Source organism: Cupressus sempervirens, chromosome 11 (genome assembly GCF_028749045.1).
Source record: "Cupressus sempervirens isolate cs-2001-9-10 chromosome 11, ASM2874904v1, whole genome shotgun sequence".
NCBI lineage: Eukaryota > Viridiplantae > Streptophyta > Pinopsida > Cupressales > Cupressaceae > Cupressus > Cupressus sempervirens.
The window spans coordinates 471,498,018-471,516,733 of NC_143128.1; the positions used below are offsets into that span (position 1 = coordinate 471,498,018).

General features: G+C 37.6%; 1 protein-coding gene across 1 annotated transcript in view; it reads right to left on the reverse strand.

The window, feature by feature from the left end:
* Window positions 1–18,716, reverse strand: part of LOC149530420 (uncharacterized) — a 150,513-nt gene that overhangs the window by 9,269 nt on the left and 122,528 nt on the right. The gene's annotated exons all lie outside the window — the stretch shown is intronic.

The window sequence follows — 18,716 nt, forward strand, 5'->3', positions numbered from 1 at the left end:
CATTACATAGATGTCTGTCATACTTCTAATCCTCATCTTTATATATGGGAAGACTCGCCCTCGCAAAGATATCTTATGTGCAAACATATGGCCAACCTAATCGGTCTATGCAGATGTACAATTAGCACTATTTCAAGATGGCCTTGATCCTTTTCTTTGAAAAATAAGAGAAAATTGGTCTTAAATTAAGCCTTGCCATTACCAACAATTGGTTATAACTTACACTCAAATTAAAGGAGAAAACACATATCCTAATTTTAATCTACAACTTATGATAATATTAGAGTAACGCAGCAAAGGTGGATTACAAATTGGACTCCATGATCATTCAACTACTGCTAGAGGACAAGCAAATTTTGGGAAGGGCAGACTACCATGACCAATACAAAGGACAACCACATGGACAACCATGTTATACACACACACACACGTACATCATATATGTATTATGTATAGATCTCTATGCGTGTGTGTGTGTGTGTGTGTGTGTGTGTGGGTGTGTATAAAAACCTCAAAGATTTCCATTAGGGATTAATAGTCACACATTAGTACAAAACATATCATTATCATATTTTATTAGATAGGCCATGTCACATCTATATTTATTTTTAGTATCTTGTCATAATAGAGTTTGAATGAGGGAGCATGATAGGCTAGCTCAAAGCAACACACTAAGCCCAAGAGAGAACATTCACCTTTTGTCCATGTTTCCTTATTCATCCCCTTATGACATAGTATGATAGATCGGCCTAAAGCAATCCTTATACTAAGACCAAGAGAAAACACTCACCCTCTCAGCCCCAAGTGGTAGACACATTGGACATCCGAAATGGGGTAGTCTACTTATTGGGTTGCTTGTATTTGCATTCCTTATTCATGTTTCGTTCTTCATCATCCAACAATTAACCATTGTACTAGTTGGAAAGGAAATGTAGCAAGCGTCTAAAAATCCTCCTATCTAAGCCCAAAAGAAAACACTCACCCTCTCAGCCCCAAATGGAAGACACATTGGACATCCAAGATGCGGTGGTCTACTTGTTGGGTTGCTTGTATTTGCATTCCTTATTCATGTCTTGCTCTTCATCATCCAACAATAACCATTGTACTAGTTGGAAAGAAAATGTATCAGGTGTCCAAAAATCGTCCTATCTAAGCCTAGATCCGGACTTGGGGCCAAGAGGTTGAGTGTCTGCTTTTGGGCTTAGATAGGAGGATTTCTAGACACCAGCTACATTTCCTTTCCAACAAATACAATGGTTAATTTTTGGATGATGAAGAACGAGAAATGAATAAGGAATGCAAATACAAGCAACCCAATAAGTAGACCACCCCATGTTGGATGTCCAATGTGTCTGTCACTTTAAGCCTAGAGGGTGAGTGTTTGCTCTTGGTCTCAGTATAAAGATTGCTTCAGGCCAAGCTATCATAGTCTGTCATATGGGGATGGATAAGGAAATGGAAACATGGACAGAAAGTGCAAATACAAGCATCCCACAAGGCAGACCACAAAATATTGGATGTCCAATGTGCTTACCACTTAAGGCCAAGAAGATGAATGTTCGCTCTTGGGCTCAATGTGGAGATTGCTTTGGGCTAGCCTATCATGCTCCCTCATTCAAACTCTATTATGACAAGATACTAAAAATGAATGTATATGTGACATGGGCTATCTAATGAAATATGATAATTTTATGTTTTGTACTTATGTGTGACTACTAATCCTAATGGAAATAATTGAGGCTTTTACACGCACACACACACACACACACACACACACATACATATATATATATATATATATATATATATACACACACACACATTGGTTTTTAAAATGGTTGCAAGACTTAAATCAGAATTTATCTTGTTAAAAGGCATTTTTAATTGGTAAAATTATGTGTCTTACATTCTTCATTTGAATAGAATTTTTAATTCTAGGGAAAGAATTAGGTTAACCTAAAAAGGGCACATTACAAGGATTGCTTGCAATTTCATTAGAGGTCCTTCATTCCATCACCGTGGATTTCTCCAATATTGCTTTTGGTTCGCAGAGTCATTCTTTCCCCATATGGTGGTCTATGTATATGGCATTTTTTGTTTGTGCATGAGTGATCATTAGAATCACCTCATCTTGATCTTTTATGTCCAGCATATCAATACCTTATCTATTTTGGGCAATCGATGTCTTCATGGTCACCTAATCCACACCACTTGCATGACATTGCAACTTTATATTGGTTGCTTTGGCATTCTCTAGCAAGATGTCCCCATTCATTGCATTTATAGAATTGGATCATCAGTCTTACCTTGGCATTATATTGGATTATGCTTCTCGATCCACTATTGTTAAACTAATTATTATTTTCTTGTCCGGTACTTATTGGTGTATTAGTAAATTTTTTTGTGGTTTTGGTAGTGGATCAGTGGGCTCAATGTTTCCCTTCTATAAAAAGCACTTGTGTGCATGTCTTGAGGTTCAGTCGGCATTCCTTGATAGAATGTCCCATTACTTGGCAAATGTTGTCTCTTGTGCTATCATCTTCTTTTGGCTCCCACTTCCCTCAAGAGGGTGTCTTTTCTTCACTCTATATCCATACCTTGATTACATGCATCGACATAAGAGCATAAAGGCACAAATTCAATTTTATTTTGCAATGAATGAACTAGTCCTTCAATGAACCATCTTTTTTGTCCATCCATTAGTTGATTTTCCAATTTCACCAAAAATTCCTTGACCCTACAATAATAGGCTCTTACATTTTCATGTTTTCCTTGCTTACCACTATAATGTTTTACTATGATCTCCTTGTCATCCAAAAGCAATTCAAGTTTTTCCTTGAATACTTTCTTCAATACATCCCATGAGGTTGTTGACTATGCCTCAAGTTATATATAAACCAATTTATGGCCTATACCTCGTAACTTTGTTGGGAACACTCACAACCAATATCCTTATCGTCTTGACCACTTGATATCCATAAGGTTTTGCATGTTTTACAATGTTAAATAGGATCCTTACTTTGGACTCACTAGGGGAGTCGACATCCTCCTTTCCTAATGTGTCCATTGTGATCTAAACTAGATTAGGCTATTCTGACCTCTATCCTCCTTTAATGTTCCTTGCACTCAAGATTGTCTCTACAATGCCTTTGTCCCAAGGTCTTCACCTCAATTTAATCAACTCTTAGCTCATTTGAAATCACTAGTTCTTTAACACAACATATGTTATTCTCAATTGCTTCAATTAGTTCATCTTTAAGCTCTCCTTCCTCCTCTTTACTCAACATTGATGATATATACAAATTCCCCACTTGGGAGTGATAGATGCCTTGCTATTTCCTCCCACTATCTCTTTGTATATTCTTTGGTCATAAAGATTTTCCTCCCCTTCCAAATACTACTTCAACAAAAATTTCAACTTTCGCTTCTTGGTGGACTCAAACTTCTTGTCAAAAATCCTTCAATTTCTTCGAGAATTCTCACCAATCTCCATTTCCATTCTCTTTCCTCTCTCATCTCTAGGCATTTTCTCACCCTTTCTATTGTTAATTTGTGGCCACTTGGAAATCATTTCTTGTCTTCATTAGGTTGTACGTGCATCAATTCCTTGGAGTATGACATGCCAGTATCACATCCCACTTCCTTCCTTTGGTTCTCTTTGTACCATTGCATTTGTTGTCTACATTGTTCTTTGTCCCTTTCAACTCAAAGGCCTTCTTGGATAATGAAATAACAAGCAATGAGCATTGGTAATCTATGAAAAAAGTGATCAACTTCCTTGCTAACGGTTAGGTTGTCCAAGATGGAAGCTTTAGGAACCTTTCTATCGAACGCATCCCTCTAAACATGTTCTTTTAGTAAAAACGTCCCGCTATCTCACCAAATCTAGTATAAGCTGGTTTTACCTGTCTTCATTGGCTTGCAAAGGTTTGTCAGGCTGTCCCATTTCTCAACCATAAATCTTGATTCTATTCTACTAAAATTTGATGAGGCAATTATCCCAAATGTTTTTCACGAACTCAACTAGAATGAGCATGACAAAAGTAAATTGAATATAGACACATGCTAATAATAATTCACAGGATGATTTCATGAAGACTTGTTTTTCCAATAATTTGTGATAGTTTGCAATAGATACAAGAATTCACAAATGAGGTATCACAATAAAAATATATAGAATAGCCGAGAGTTGGGAACTCCCAACTATCAAGAACTCACTTTCAAATTGCAATAAAACTAATATTAATCATTGTTAGCCGCATTTTTTACACCCCTTAGTTTTAAAACTTTCCGTCTCATCCTTCATAGTCGCTCGATCGCTCCTCTTCACAACCTAGTCGGCACCTGTGATAACGTTACAAGTCATGACCTTGCTTAGAACCTTTTGTGTCCCCGCGACCCGACGAAAATGTTGCCCAGTCGCCCACTATCCTTTGTTGGCAACTTCTGGTCCATGCTTTGAAACTTTGACAAGCAAGCACCTACCACAAACGAGCTCTTCAAGGAAAGGACATCATGGGATTACTTTGCATTAAATGAGGCAATCTTTCAAAAGAATCATGTTTTTCAAAAGTAGTGATATTAAGTCTTTTCACGAGGTGGCATCACACGAAAGCTTAATTTCCCATGCGCTAACTGTATTAGTGACTTAATTGGGTCTGTTATAAATGTAATCTTTGGCCACCTTAATCTTCAACAATCATCTTGCCAGCTTCATCAATTTAGAGTTTCTATTGTGACAACGGGAATTCCATTACCAGAAGAATACGACCATGATGACCCTAAACCTGCACTTCAACCAAATCACTGGGAAATTGAGATAAAGGAGCAATACAACATCCTTTCCAGCTTGTACATTGTTGCTTGGAACCTAAGTACCATCATGGAAGATGTAGAGGATGACAAAGCCCTGGACTTCATGATGGACCTCCTCAAGTTGCTCCACGTAAATCCAAAAGAGGCGAGGAAGCAAGAAATGAAGAAAACATGGAGACCGCTCGAAATTGAATGCAGCCGTTACTTTTCTTGATAACGGAGTGCCTATAGTTTCTTTTTTAGTACCCATCACATAGTGCTATATAAGGAAGTGTTGCAAATATTAAAAACAGGGGAAGAAGAAAGAAGACAATTTTGTAAAGAAAGGCAGCTATTTGGATTTAATATCTGTAATGAAAAAGACTGATATTTTCATTTTACATATGAATATAATAGAAATTTTGTGTTGCCACTCTCTAGGCCCCTATTTCTATGTGCTCTATGGATTACTTTCAAATATCGTTCAATTTTGTGCAATGCGTTATCTGGAATAACAATTTTATATGCTGCAAGTTTACTCTCCCCTTCTCATACTGTAGTTGTGTTTTCTATAAGTGAACTTTCCACTTTGCTGGTAGTTAATTTGTACATTTTACGTGCATAATCATATACCTTCACTTCTAATTAGAAGCATGTGGTCTTTTCAATCCTTGTATCTCTTACATGAGGGAGATGTAGCTCTAAAATTCAGAGATGGGTCAATGTACTCTACCCCATCTGTCTTTGTGGATCTTTTTGTTGCATCTCTTTTGGGTTCCTGGAGTCAAGTGCACATTTGAAATTAAGGTAACAAAACATCCACGATCAATCATCTAAATACTGCAAACTTAAACAATTGGCAAGCAATATGTTCATGACCAGGATTGCAAAAACCGTCAAATTGCACCATATAAATCTCTTCATGCAAGTCTTCATTCAAGAAAGCACTTTGAACATCCATCTAATACACCTTCCAGTGTTAGAGAGAAGCAACTGAAATGTGATCAACATAAAAGTAGGACCAAAGGTTTCTTCAAAGTCTACCCCCTCATGAAAATCAACCAACTGGATCAAAATCAACCAACTAGTGGACCATTAGCTTCTACCTAGATGAAAATCAACCAAATCTCAGATATAATTCTTCATCGATGCATCATCCTCAATTTCCCTTCTGCCTTAGATCAGAAACCTTATATGCTTCCAAGCCCTAAAGAAGATCAAAAAACAAAGCAAAATGAACATGTTCTACAACTGAACCAACACTTGGGTTTGCTTTTAACTGCAGTCGTCAATCTGATTGATGAAGTTTCTCCTCATGTACATCATCTAGAGTGGAATAATACCACTTGGGTCATTGGTGTGCATCAGACACATGTTTTAAAAGCGAGAATTTTGAAGAAGTCTATAGCCAAGTAGAAACACTTTGCATCCCTATATCTCTGAGAGAGGTGGACAGTAACTATCTCTGAGGATTCATCCTTCAAAGCTACTATAATACTATATTCATGAACTTCATTGACCTCTCGTTGAACATGAGAAATACCAGCATCCAAAATATTCAAAGAGATCGCTGCTTCAAATTCATTTAGTATTCCTGTTCTTACGGCTTTATTATGAATTGATGTTTTGAAAATCTCATCCATTTTGTAGGTCTCTAGAGGGAACAAGCTTTACTTGTGCTGACAATGAGAAATTCATCAAAAAATACCAATGTCATTGCCACTAAATAAAATTTTCAGTGCATGGTAATCATTTTTCTTAATCTACCAGATTAGTGATTGAATAAGATAAGATCCTTTAACAATCATTCACAACCAAATGTGACCTGGATTTGACACTGTCATATTCGGATGGAACATGAAAATTCTGGTGCTTGACGTGTCTTCATGAAGCATGTGACATATATCTGTACGTTAGACATTTAGATGCAGGTAGAACAGGAATATTCTGGAGTATCCAGCAAATTAATCAGCTTCTAGACCCAAGGTTTGTAACATTGTTCTTGCGATGTTAAATGAGTCATAATAAGCAGCAAAAGTAACTATACTTTTCACTTATGTCTTTCAAATTCATTTCTGTTGCTTGAATTCTCTTTCAGGACATCATCAACTATCTAGTTTCCTACAAGAAAACGCTTAGTATACAATCCAGGGGTAAATACTAGAATTACTAGTCAGAAAAACATGTAATAACCTGAACTGTCAGATTAGACAAACATGTAAGGTTATTCTTGTACTGGAACAGAGTTTCAAAGACTGAAGGTTGAAGGGGTCACTGTTATGAGTATATAAATGCCAACTGTTTCACAAGGGTCCATTACCAGTTATGAGCTGACACACCTTTGAGCTGCAATAAAAGAACGGAAGTCCTCCAAAACTTTACCACACAATTTGATATAATTCTGCATTAATTTCTCAATAATGTCAGAAACACATAACTTTCCTTTTGCCACAATAAGTTCATGGATTCCATGGATGAGGAAGTAGTTAATAAATAGATTGTGCCTTTCAATAAAGATTCTGTTATGAGCAATGAGAATTTCCTCTAAGTTTACTTAAGTGATCAGTAAAAGCTACAAAAAAAAAAAGAGAAAGACCACAGATAAGAATTATTTACCCAACTCTAATAACAATGGTAATAAGCCAAAGAACTGCCTAATTGTTTTAACAGGCTTCATAAGAATCAAAAGCCCACTCCAAAACAATAATGATGTTATATATTGCAAGTTAGACAGTCAGAGGCTTAGAAATGCCTGACAGAAAATATGATGTTAGGGATTGGTGATAACAAGATTCAAAATAAAGATATCTTGCTTCTGCAAGAGGTCAAGGTGACTGGATACCATGCCTTCACTGTTATGAAATTTACATGGGACCAAACCACTCATTTTGTTTCTAAACATGATAGATACAAAAGGGGAGTTGCCATTCGTATTGGTCCCAAATGGGCAGATATGATTGGGGATAATGGGATCTCTCCCTGCAATAGAGCTATTTGGGTCACATTTAAATGGAGAGCTATAATCATAGGAATTTGCAATATATATGTCCCAAATTATTATGAGGACAGAGCTGCCCTCTGGGACTGGCTGGCCTCATCTCTTTGTAATACACATTGGATCTTTCCAGGAGATTTTAATATGGTTGAGTATGGAGAAGATATATGTGGAGGTATTATAAATGTTTGTTTTGGTAATGAACATTTCTTCTGGGCCAAGCTCAAAAGAAAGCTCGATTTAATGGATCCTATTGAAAGCAAGAAAGACCTCTATTCTGATATTTGGTTCACATGGTGTAATAACCAGTCTAGAAAACATAAAGTCTATTGTAGACTGACAGAATATATGCAGACTCTGCTCTTTTCTCATTGTCTTCTATTGATAGCTTATCTCCTGTGAAAGTCACTCTTGCCTCCATTTGAGATCATTCCCCAAACTTCACTGCTGTCCAGATTGGTGCATTCCATTTACAGATAGGCAGATCTAAATCCAAGAACCCTTATAAGCTCCATGTCTCCCTTCCACATGACCAAGACTCCCTAATGCCATCAAGATGGCTACTTGTCACTCAAAATTCTGTAATAAAGGTCATGACCCAAGGATATAATGTTCCATTCCGGGTGTACGCCAGAATAACGGTAGTTGCTAGTAGTCGTACGGTTGTTTCTGGAGGTCGTATAGTTGCTTCTTGGAGGCAGTACAGTTGCTTCTGGAGGCCGTACGGTTTCTACTTGGAGGCCGTATGGTTGCTTTTGGAGGTCGTACGGTTGCTTATGGAGGCCGTACAGTTTCTACTTGGAGGTCGTATTGTTGCTTCTGGAGGCTGTACGTTTGCTTCTTGGAGGTAGTATGGTTGCTTCCTGGAGGTCGTACGATATGTTCTATTACACCGCAGGGTATGCAGGAGCCACACAGTGGATGCAGAATGAGTTATGACAAGATGCCAGAACATGTATTTGCCAAACAATTAATGCCAGAGCAATGGAACCCAAAGATATATAACTATATAAATATGGTGCACGGATTTGCCAGATCCGAGCAAGTAATGTAGAACGGAATAGGGTGAGGGTTGAAGCCCACCGAAACTGGAAAGCCAGATAGGGAAGGTCGTTCACTTCCGAAATGGAAAAAAATAGAGAACTCCAAGAAGAATTCACAGTATAGAGAAAATAATCCAAAACTGCATACATAACTACTACCTACAGCCATACTTAAATACCCGTCAGGAAAAACCTTTTGAGGGTGTACAAAAATAGCCAACAACCAAACTACCTACGAAAACAATTAAATTAAAAATGGCTCTGAGATATATTAAATCAATCGACCCATTAACAAGGTTTAATTAAATACATTTATTTTATGACGGGGACATTACAATCCTCCCATCCCAAAATTTGTTTGTCCTCAAGCAAATGCAAATCTGTTAGCATTATTAATTCCAACTCCATCTTATTAATTCCAACTCTAGCGGTAGTTAATTCCAACTCCAGCGGTAGAATAGACGTGGTCAAACCAAAACACTGATTCACTGTTTTCAACTGCCAGCACTAGTTTTAACTCTGAGTTTAGATTGTCATGCATAGTTGACTGCAGTGTGTGTAGGGGAAGGTTTGTTATTCAGTTCATATAATTATGATGACTGCTGTAGATGAATAGAGATTTTTTGTTTTCAATAGCTCTGTTTTCTCTTTTTATCTGTGCGATTTGTCTTCTTTCTTCTATCAAGATTCTTCTTTTTATTTTCAAACTTAGTTGAAAATCTTACATGGTATCAAAGCCTAGTTGGCTAGAAGAAGAAGTATTATTTTTGTTGCAGGTATTGCAGATAAGAGCTTGTTTAAAATGAAAAATTTTCATTACATTGGGGGTTGTTAATGTGTTTCTATTTGTAATCACGATTTGAGAAAAAGTTCCATTTTGGGGGAGATCAATCATGTCTAGTATGTATTTTCATCCATCTGTTGTCAAGCTGACCTCAAAAAATTATTTGTCTTGGAAAAAAGGGATAAAGGATCATTGCATTGAGCAAGATCTAATGCCCTATCTCCTTGGACACATTTTTGAGCCTAGCGAGTATGAATGAAAAATTGCATGGTTTAATAGTAATGATATTGTCTATGGACTAATATGTCTTACTATTTCTGAGGATATTTTATATCATATAGAGCACACAAAGTGCCCTTTCATTGCTTGGACCATCATCCAGCAGTTGTATGGGGACATTGATTCTTCATCTAAAAGTGATGATTCCTTGGATAACCAGACTTCTATGGGTGATACTAAGATTTCAGTTGCCTCATCTTGTGTGAACACATCCTTTGTGGATGATCAGTTTATTGATGACCTTGGTGCTTTTGTTGTTTCTTCAGAGATTAGAGTTGCTTCATCGAAAGCTTCCAATGTTTCTTTGCAACAAGATCATTTGTGTCTTCCGAATCCAATTCATTGGGATAGATTTCTACCAGACATATCATTTTTGTTTGTAGAATCCATCATTTTGGATCTAGATGATAGCACTGATTTTATTCATCTTCTCTTTGACGAAGGTGACTCTTCTTTAGTTGTTGTGAAGGAGCCTCCTGGCCCTCTTCTTCCTTCTCTACATAGTCATTCTTCACAGATTGATACGAGTTTGGATACATTTGCACAACATTTTCAAGAGATCTATTTGCCTTTTGAGGTGAAAAATGTGTCTTTTGATTATGTTCTACAACAGTTTCTAAAAGATTATAGCCATTTCAAGATCTATACAAAGACCATGGAGCAGTTGTTAGAGGCATCATACATCTTGAGATTTCTTCCTACATATTCCTTTCAAGATTGGGGAGACTTCATCCATACATCTTCAGTTATGTTTCTTCCTAAAGGGAATAATGTTGTTCGAAGATCATGGAACACCTTTTGCACACAGTGTCGAGCATCTACCATTCACTACACACCATGGAGGCATCTATCTTCGCTTCCATTTCACTTTCTTGGAGATCTTCTTGGGGTCAAAGAAATTGTAGTATGGTAGTTTTATTGCTTTATTAGCAACTATTTTGAGGGGGGGTTTTATTCCCACTGGGTTTTTCCTCTTTCCTCATTAACTAATCTTTAGTTAGAATAAAGGGGGGGTGTTAGCGTTATTAATTCCAACTCCAGTGGTAGAATAGACGTGGTCAAACCAAAACACTGATTCACTGTTTTCAACTGCCAGCACCAGTTTTAACTCTGAGTTTAAATTGTCATGCATCTTTGACTGCAACATATGTAGGGGAAGGTTTGTTATTCAATTTATATAATTATGATAACTGCTGTAAATGAATATAGATTTTTGTTTCAATAGCTCTGTTTTCTTTTTTATCTGTGTAATTGGTCTTCTTTCTTCTATCAAGATTCTCCTTTTTATTTTCAGATTTAGCTGAAAATCTTGCACTCATGTGGTCAAACCAAAACGCTGATTCACTGTTTTCAACTGACAGCACCAGTTTTAACTCTGAGTTTAGATTGTCATGCATCTTTGACTGCAGCATATGTAGGGGAAGGTTTGTTATTCAGTTTATATAATTATGACAACTGCTGTAAATGAATAGAGATTTTTTGTTTTCAATAGCTCTGTTTTCTCTTTTTATCTGTGCAATTTGTTTTCTTTCTTCTATCAAGATTCTTCTTTTTATTTTCAGACAGCTGAAAATCTTACAAAATCGGGCTGTAGGAAACCTTCCGTAATCAGCTTCTTCAATCCCGAGTTAGGCACTAAGTAGATCTTCCCGCTGAAGTAAATGATGTCATCAATAATTTTGTATCTTTCATTGCATACATAGCCATCCATCAACTGACATGCAACAATATTCTTGGAGTACTCGACCAATAGATGGGCCCGCCAATTATCCAAGGAATGGGGTAAGGTGTTGACTGTCATGTTTTTACTTGCACCGTCTGGGATCAAATCATGTTTAAAAACAGCCTCCATCTTTTTGATTGTGACTTTCCTCAATCTTTTATTTGACACTCCTCTTAGCAACACCTTCTTGCCATCTGCCTTGAATGAAAAGTCCATCCTTTTGAAACTTTGGGTATATGGTCAAAAGTTTCCAACCACTGGATGCCCAAGATGATATCAGTATCAACCAAATCTATGACAAAGAAATCATCTATCACGGTATACTTTCCCATGGAAATTTGTAGCCATGGGATCACATGAGTGCAAGGTAACAAGGTTCCTCCTGCAACCTTAACCTCAAATCCTCCATGCTCAACTGCACGTAGGCCTTTAATAGTGACCATAGTTGAATTGATGAAATTGAGTGTGGCGCCACTATCAATCATGATTGGGACTCGTTTTCCGTGAAGTGTGCCATGAACTCTGAAGATACCACTTCCAGTCCCTGTAGCGAGGGTAGCAATGGAACCCTCTTTTTGTATCAGGGCATTTATTATCTCCTGCTGGGTAATTTCTTCATCAATCATTGCAGGTATTTGTCCTTCGTCATCATCAGGCATCAGCTCTGTAATGAATCTTTCCCTTCCCAAGGCAGTGATGACCAAGTCCCCATGGTTCTTTGCACGTGAAGCAAAGCTTTTTCCTTCAGAGCTCTTGCTGAGAATCTTCATCAAACTGAGGTTTTTTCTGAATTAGCTCCTTGTCTTCGTCTTCTTGTGGAGTTGGTGTTGGTGTAGCTACATGAGTTTTGGAGGAAGATGTGGCCATGTCACACACCACCTTAATAGCTTCGTTGAGTGCACACAGGTTGAACCCTTTGATCCAGCCTCTCAAAGGTTCTCTCAACCCATCCATGAATAACACAATTCAATGTCTTTCAGAGATGGCTGTGACTAATACTAACAACCTTTGGAATTCAGTGATATAGTTGTCTATCGTGCCCATTTTCTTTAGCTGAGCTAGATCTTTGAAGTTTAGCTCAAGATCCTTCCCATCGAAATGGTCAATGAGTCTCTCGGTGAACTCAACATAAAAGGTTACTTGGTCATGACCGAGAGTGACCAATCCATGATGCCACCACTCATGCGCCACTCCTTCAAGATGAAGTGTTGCGAACTTGATTGCTTCCTCTTCAGGCATCGGATTGAGTTGGAAATAGGTATCTGCCTTCAGAACCCATGACTATGCGGTAATGGCTCCAAATCCATCAAATGGTGATAAGTTTATCTTTTTGATCTTTCTCCTAAGATCATCATTAAAATAACTGCAATTTCCCCAGCTAGAATATCTCATTCTTAGATGAACATAGTCTCTATAAGATATATCACCTTCCATATTCGCGTTCTGCCAATCTTCATGAAGTTTTTCTTGCATTTCTTGAAAAGTGGGTTCTCTTTCTTTGTGTAGTACTTTTGTCCTTGGAAGGAAGATGGTATCGAGGGTCGAGAGGGAGAGAGTTGAAAGTTTGCCCTTCCTGCAACCAAGTCATCGCTATGCCCATTTTGTTCTCTTGTCATCTTTCCCTCGAATAATTTTTGTAGTTTTTCCTACATCAACCTTTGGGTTTCATTGATTTGTAGTTGGTTTCTGCTGAGCTCTCTTAAAAGATTCATGAATTCTACCATAGGATCCTGATGATCTGCCATTCTAGCAATGAGGTTATTTTGCCTTCTCCTTCGAGTATAAACTTGCATTCACTTCCATAGGCTGGCAAAATCAAAAGCTCTAATAACACTGTAACGTCCCATTCTGGGTGTATGCCAAAATAACGGTGGCTGCTAGTAGCCATACGATTGTTTCTAGAGGTCGTATGATTGCTTCTGGAGGCCGTACAGTTTCTACTTGGAGGTCGTACTGTTGCTTCTAGAAGTCATACAGTTGCTTTTGGAGGTCATATGGTTGCTTCTTGGAGGCTGTACAGTTGCTTCTGGAGGTCGTATAGTTTCTACTTGGAGGTCGTACGATTTCTGCTTAGAGGCCATACATTTGCTTCTGGAGGCCGTATGTTTGCTTCTTCGAGGCCATACAGTTGCTTCTTGGAGGCCATATGATATGTTTTGTTATGCCATGAGGTATGCAAGAGCCACACAATGAATGCAGAATGAGTTACGACAAGATGCCAGAACATGTATTTGCCAAACAATTAATGCCAAAGCAATGGAACCCAAAGATATATAACTATATATATATAAATGAATCTATAACAAAGATGATGCACGGATTTGCCAGATCCGAGCAAGTAATGTAGAACGGAATAGGGTGAGGGTTGAAGCCCACCAAAACTGGAAAGCGAATTAGGGAAGGTCTTTCACTTCCGAAATGGTGAACAATAGAAAACTCCAATAGGAATTCACAGTACGGAGAAAATAATCCAAAATTGCATACCTAACTACTACCTACAAGCCGTTCTTAAATACCCGTCAGGAAAAACCTTCCAACGGTGTACAAAGATAATCGATGGCCAAACTACCTACTCCGAGATATATTAAATCAATCGGCCCATTAACAAGGTTTAATTAAATATATTTATTTTATGACGGGGACATTACAAAGGAGCCAATGGGAATCCCTTAATTCTGTTTGGAGGAGGATGTGTCAACTTATTGGAGAAAAAAGAGATAAAGACAAAAATAAAACTGAGACTGCCCTTCAAAATATGTTGAACTTAGTTGAAAAGATTTTAAAGGATAAGGGCAATGATAAGACTCTTGAAGAACTAAATATTACAAAAATGTAACTTAGGAAAGTGAAGAACTATAGATAATAAGGGAAAAAGATCAGAGCCAAAATGAATTGGCTTAGAGAAGGAGATAATGATACAAGGTACTTTTTTAGCTTTATTAGAGCCAAACAGAAAAGAGAGTTGATTGAAGAAATTCGAAGTGATGAGGGTCTTAGTAGAGAGGTAGATGATTTAAAAGCAGCATTCTTCAAGTTTTATAAGAATCTAATGTTTACCGTATGGGGTAAATGAATTAATGCATACAGACAATGAAAACAAAAACATGTAACAGTAGTACTCCTTTGATTATTCGCATATGCCAAAGACATTACATTATGCTTATGATGATGATTACAATGATCTCAGAGGGTGTATATATACTTTCCGAAGAACCTTCCCGAAGGGCCGTCGGCTACATAACAAGAACCTTCCCGAAGGGGCCGTCAGCTACACAGTATTTACTGACATCTATAGTATATACTCCTCTGAACATAATAATATTAATCAGGAAGCCTCATATAAATGCTTAAAGCTGATTCCAAGAAAGGTTTCTAGATCTGATGCTAAGACTCCCGAGCAGAACATCACTGTGGAAGCAACTGAGGACTCTATTAGAGCCCTGACTAATGGTAAATCACTTGGCCTAGATGGATTGCCTGCTGAATTTTACAAACACAATATTGAGTGGATCAGTTTGAACTATACAATGAGACTCATGAGAAAGGCTCTCTAAGAGAATGCATTTGTAGAGGTGTGATTAAACTGATTCTTAGTGGAGAGGTAGATTATATAAAACTAGCATTCTTCAAGTTTTATAAGAATCTATTCTCCTCTGAACATAGTAATAATAATCAGGAAACCTTAAATAAATGCTTAAAGCTGATTCCAAGGAAGGTTTCTAGATCTGATGCTAAGACTCTTGAGTAGAACATCACTGTGGAAGCAACTGAGGACTCTATTAGAGTCCTGAGTAATAGTAAATCACCTGGCCTAGATGGATTGTCGGCTGAATTTTACAAACACAATATTGAGTGGATCAGCTTGGAATTCCTTGAACTGTACAATGAGGCTTATGAGAAAGGCTCTCTAGGAGAATGCATTAGTAGAGGTGTGATAAACTAATTCAAAAATGTGGGGATAAAACACAAGTTAAGAATTGGAGACCTATTGCTCTCCTCGAGGACTACTTAATCATATCATCTCTATTACTCAAACTAGTTTTATCAAAGGCAGATATATTCTTGGAAATCTAATAACAAGCCAGGAAGCTCTTCACTGGGCTAAGGAAGATGGAAAGAATGCCTCTGTGGTGTTATTGTACTTTCAAAAAGCTTATGATAGGACTGAATGGCCCTTAGTAATAGGTATGCATAATGCATTTGGTTTTCCACCCTCCTGCGACTGGATTGAAATCCTTAATAAAGACTAATCAGCTGTTATTGATATTTATAAGTAACTCTCTGAACCCATCCCCCTTCAGCGGTCTATTAGGCAAGGTTGCCCTATTTGCCCCTGCCCTCTTTGTGATTGTGGCAGATGCATTTTACACCTACATTGGGTCTACGTGTTAAATGTACCACTCTTCCAAGCCAAGAAAACTAAGAAACACCCAATTTTCTGATGATACTGCTCTCTTTGTGGAAGCTGCAGAAGATAGCTTTGAAAGATTGAAGTTCTTTTGCCTTGCTTCTGGAGCCAAGGTTTCTCCCTATAAGTCTATTATGCTTGGATGGCATGATGATGCTCCCCATTGGATAGATAACAAAGGATGGATGTGGGCTGGTCCCTCCTGTATTGTCAGATATCTTGGTATTCCTTTTGCAGTTTCTCCATCTCCTATAGGCATGTGGACTTGGGTATATTCCAAGGTGGAAAAGAAACATCATAAGTGGCCGACACATATGCTTTCCCTAGCTGACACAGTTCAGGTTGTACAAAAAGTTCTGGCCTCTCACACTATTTATTGTTCTTCATCCTGGTTAGTTTCAAATTATCAAATTGATAAACTGGACATAATTATACGAGACTTTCTCTGGTCTGATGGAAGAGGTTCAAAAAAATACACTCTATCATATGGGAGTAGTGTTATATGCCCAGAAAGTTGGGTGGACTGGGTTTGAGAGACCTGAAAACTCATGGTATAGCTTTGGCTTCTAAATGGATCTTCAAATCTTTGCAGGGTAATGAGCCTTGGAAGGTGCTCATCAAGAATAACATTCTGAGATCTTCTGTTAAAAAGGTTAAAAGTTGGAAAAATCTCTCATTGTGATATTATTATGGGTGATGTTGATTTGAAGTTTTTGGCTCCAGTATATTTCTCTCTCTATGGAGAGCATGGACTCAGAGGTTAGGGGCTTATTATGTTCCAAAGGCGTTGTTGGAGGCCCACCTCGTTTTTCTGTTATAGATAGATCTTTATGGTGGTACATTCAAAGTTGCTCTGCGAAATAGTGGAATGAACAAGGTATCTCCCAAGTCAAGGGCATTCTGATTGACATTAGGATAGGGACTTACGAAGAAATTAAAAATAAATATGGCATTCCCATCTCTTAGAGAAAAACATGTATCTTGATTATCAAGGCTGTTACCATGTACTTCTCAAGAAAGATTCACACCGATGATTTTTTTCTAAAGCAGTTCAGATGGCAACATGGCGTTTCTCTAATGGATGCATCTACTAGACAGATTTACAATATGCTTAAAGATGATTCCTTAATTCTTAAATGTTTAAATCAGTTATGGGGCCTTGGATGGCTGGACTCCAAATGGCACTTCCTTCTAGACTTACTCAGGCACCGACTGAACCCAAAAAAACCTGTTTTAGGTGGCTTTTGTTGCTCAAAAACATTGTTGTAGTTCCAGTTTTATCCACTGTGGGTATTGCACCTCTTTGCTGTCCATTGTGTCTCATGCCTGAAACCTTTGAGCATCTCTTCTTTAATTGCAAGTTTGCATGTCTTGTTTGGTCATTGTTCTTTGGATCTCCTATTACTTGAAACTCTTGCCCTGGTCTTACATGGATTGAAATTCTTGCTGGCTTTGCTGATGAGTTTGATGCTAAACTTAATAAGTTTTGATCTGTTTTTACAGCTGAGGTCCTATAGTTCGTATGGAAACAGAGAAATGATGACGTTTCCAAGGTAAGAAGAGGGTACTTACTGAGTTCAATAAAAAACTCATCTGCTATTCTATCATATGACAGGCATCTGTTGTACTTGAGATCCTCCTAAGAGCAGATTTATGATTCTCATCCAAGAAGGTGCCCTTATCATATACACAGCTGACATCCAATCAGCTCACTAATTCAACACATATAGTGGCATGCTTGATCAAATAGAACTGGAGATCCTTAAACAGCTGGTCAAAGACAAAGGAATTAGCATTAATAAAGAAAATGAAAAGATCATGAAGACTCATGGACCTGATGCACCTAATTGGAAAGCAGAGACAGAGATTCCTCAAGCTGTTGACCACCCTCTTGGAGCTTTTGACATAGACCATGGAGACTGCAGCAATACCATCATTGGGTCATGGGACCCTTGATATCTTTTTCAGAGCCTGTTCCTCTTATCTTTATTCAGCTTTTCTAAAAAAATCAAATTTTTTTATGTGAAGCATTGTACTAAGACAATCACATGATATGGTCATAGTTTCAGATACAAGTCATAGAGCAGATAAAGTTTGGTGATAACTCTTTTTTTGAAGACAGCTACGGTTTTAGTTACATGTTGATGTATCAAGCTTTTTAAATTGAAGTTAATACAAAAATGTCAGAAACACATCACTTTCCTTTTGCCACATCCCTGCTTCAGTACTCTATAAAGTTATAAACCCCTATACACACGATGTGCAGTAAAAACTTGCAGTAATAGTTTTGTTACTCACTGCATTTCTCCCACTGTATGAACTCCTGTTTCATTGTCCACTTCACATACAAGGGCTATGGGATACTTATTGAAAATTGTATCAGCATATACAGAATGTTACTCACCATATAGGCAGGAAACATTAATTTCAGAATTTATAGAGCTACTATTTATGACTATAATCTGTCTACTCCTCTTACAAAGCTAGAGATCCAGCTCGAAGGTTTCTTTCCAGGTGATTTCTTTTCTTTTTGCAGACAGCCACAGTTTAATTACATTTTGATGTATCAAACTTGTTGAATTATACTTAATATAAAAAATGTCAGAAACACGTCACATTCCTTTTGCCGCAATCCCTGCTTCAGTACTATATAAACCCCTATACACTCAATGTCCAGTAAAAACTAGCAG